We start from the raw sequence: 3,495 nt of genomic DNA on the forward strand, positions 1-3,495 counted from the left end.
AGAGTGTCAGCTATATATATCATGGATGAAAAAAGAAAGCCTGGCTCTGCTTTTCCCCTGTTTGCCATAGCAATATAATATGGCCAAAGTGCTATGAGAAAAGCCTAATTGCTTTTCTTAACATACAAAACCCCCCTAAGTGGGACAGCAGAATTTGAGAAAAATTCTTGCAAAAGTTTTCCTATCAGGAGTTTTCAATGTTCAGGCGAGGGGCTGGACTTTGTCATTGTAGTTTATCAAGGAAGCAGATGACAGGTCTTGACTCTTCCCAATCCAGTACTTCAGGCCATACCATAAGTGGAAGGAGCAAATGATTCACAGCAGCCATTTCTGAAGCAGAAGAGAGCAGGCATATGAATCTTCCTCTGTTAGCATATACGTCCATTTTGCTGGAAGAAACACTGAAAGGAAGAGATAAAGATGATGATCCAGGAGAAAATGAGACCAGTGAAGCCAAGGAGAAGCAAAATGCGAAATGTCTAAGTTGTGGTGTGATTGACAGGTAGTAGGGAGGTCAGACGCATCGAAGTTAGAGTACAAGCCCTGGCACTTGGCTGGTGTTCCTCAAGAGAGCATTTCACAATGGCCAAGCACAAAACTTTCAACTCCAAATAACTCAGATCATTGTCTTGGAGATCACAGATCTGTAAATACACACCACCATTTCTCCTAAATACAGATTTCAGCACTGAGCTAAAAAAAGGGTTAGCTATGTGTGTTTGGGGAGGGAAAACTAGGTATTAATATCTGTGAAGTGAAAGGAACATAGCACAGCTGATTTATCTTGACTCATCCATGCTGTCTGTCTTCCCTTTCATTGTGGTACTGCTATCTTTAGGCTCCCAGCAGTCAGACTGGTGTATCAAAAACACATTAGTTGCCACATACTCTCTACGCTTCATTGGTACAGAGATAACAGGTCACAAATATCAGTCCTTGCTGCCACCTTTTGGAACCTAACCAACCCCCTGTTGGCAGTGAACGGGACTTGACAGAGAGACCGGCACAAAGTTTATGAGTGATTCATGATAGTTTAAGGAAAATGCTGTATAGAGTGGCCTAATCTTGAAACACTTGGCATTTTGACTTTGGTCCTTTCCTGTAACTGTGACTGTGCTTCTAGGATAATGTTTAGGCCCATACTTTATGTACGCTAAATTTAAGGGAAGGGAAATTAGCTAGTTAGAGCAAGGAGATTTGGATGACGATTGTGCACATGGGATGTTTGTGACCAGTTGTAAAACTATCATTACTTCAGAGTGGCCATGTACATATGGAAGTCAGGCCCTACCCATCTTCAGCACAGCAACCGTATTAAAGGTCTTTACAGAGGGTAAGTACCTTACTAACTTACTTAAACATTCCTGACTTGTCAGTCTATGAGAAGTCCATTGATCCCAAAGGAGCTGCCATGCATCTAGGTCCTTTCTGAATCACTGCCTAAAAGAATGGAATTCCTATTGATCTATTGCCCTGACCACTGAAAAAACTGAAAGGACTCCTGTTCTTGTTGCTAATGGCTTTAGGTCAGGCCATCTGTGCAAATATCTGAAGAGACCAGTAGTTTCATTCCTGTTGTCCAGTTGAGAAAAAAAATCCCTAGCAGGGTTTATTCACATGTGTAGCAGGAGCTTTGTTTGCATAAGGACTACAGGATCAGATGCTTAGAGATCAGATGTCCATTTCTGCTCTTAATGAACATACTGGCATGTGTAAGGAAGAGCAGACTATAGTGCATGTGGTGACAGCTGACAAATGAGATTTGTAACCAAAGTGACTCTATATTACGTTACATAAAATGCTGGGCTCTGCTGGCCAGCAGGAGAGAGAGTGCTTCTTCTAATTAGGAGTCAATATTATCTTTCACTCATAATAGCCTTTTTGTAATCAAAGCATGAAAAAATTTAAATGCACATCGATGATTTGTGTGTGTGTGTGTGTGTGTGTGTGTATGTGTGTTTGTATACCAATGAACATTACAATCACAATGTAGTTTTAAATTAAATTCTTTTGTTCCTTTGGTTAATTTAAGTTTGATGGTTTTCCCTTAGCGTCACAATCTAATTTTCGGCAGAGAAAATTCCCTTTAATTGATTAAAAAAAATGCTCTTGCGTGCACTGCATTAACCTGTTCATTCCCTTGTGGTATGTGTCAAAGGGAGAAGTGGCTCTTCAGGTCTGGTTATTGTAAGCACAAATGTGGATGAGCTGTATTAATCAGGTGGAGTTTCCCCTCAGCTCTGAATGGATTCCACACAAGCTGGGTTGAATCCGAGTCCTGCTGTAGTATGTCTGTCTGTCGAAGGTGCTCATGTGCCCCGTGTCACCATGGTGCCTTCTCAGTACCCTGGTGAGCCTGGGAAGAACTTGTATCCCTAATTTACAGAAGGGGCCTATAGCGCCCAGATCCTCTGAGGTACTTGGGTGACAGGCTCTCAAGCCTAGGACCTCAAAGGCATCTAGACACATAATTCCCAACGGTTTCAGTGAGAGCTGAGTGATGTGTCCAAGTGACAGCAGGGAAATGAAACCATGTCTTCTAAATCTGAGGCCAGGTCTTCCTTATGGGCTGGACCATCCTTCTCTGTGAGCAACACTTCCATTGGGAAGTGCTCCAATGGGAGCAGGAGGTCACCTCTGAACCTTCTCCTGCTATTCCATTGTGTTGGCCACTCAGATAAGGGCAAAACAAGCCTCACATTGTGCAGTCTTCCTAGGATTGACCTTGAAGATAACTTGCTGTAGGCCACAGGTGTTACTGCTCCAGGGACTTCTCTTATATCCCAAGAAGTCCCCTGTGAGTTATGGAAGGCTCTGAAACAGCTGTTAGCAGGGTATCACATTAAATACTTGCTGGACAAGTTAGGTAGATGGGTTTTTGCAGCATAACTCAACTTCAAAGTAGCCATGCACTCATGAATAGTAAAGAATGATGAAGGTTTGGGGTGAAGATTTAAGACCCATATTGTCTCCCTTTATTGTTTGTTGTAGCCCCTACGAGGGATCTACAGACAAATTAGCAGAGCATTAGAGAAGACTTGCAGGTGGATGGCAAGGTGTGGCCTATCTGGTAGCAGGGTTTCGATGGAGCTAGAGATGCTATTGCTAGGTGCCTTTGGAGCTAATGTAGCTTTCATTGTAACTTTCTGTGAAGGGTCCTCTAAAACCCATGAAGATTAAGAGCAAACTCCCCTCACCATCTCTGCCTGTTAAAAAGATGGGGTTGGTCAGATATCGAACTTGGAGGAGACTAAGCAGGATCTGCCTTTACCTTCCTCCTTCTCCTTCTCGGTTTTCCCATGGCATGAGAGGAACCAAAACATACCACCCAACATGTTTTCAGTGTCTCCACTTAGCTGTTTTTCCCCCTCTGTCCAAATCTTAAATGAATACAAATTCTTATACTTAGCTTCTATTTCTCGTACAGGAGACCTGTATTAAATAATTGTGCATCAACTAATCCAGTCTCCCTTGCTTTTGAATCCTGAACTGTGA

Source organism: Alligator sinensis, unplaced genomic scaffold (genome assembly GCF_000455745.1).
Source record: "Alligator sinensis unplaced genomic scaffold, ASM45574v1 scaffold601_1, whole genome shotgun sequence".
NCBI classification, from domain to species: Eukaryota; Metazoa; Chordata; order Crocodylia; family Alligatoridae; genus Alligator; species Alligator sinensis.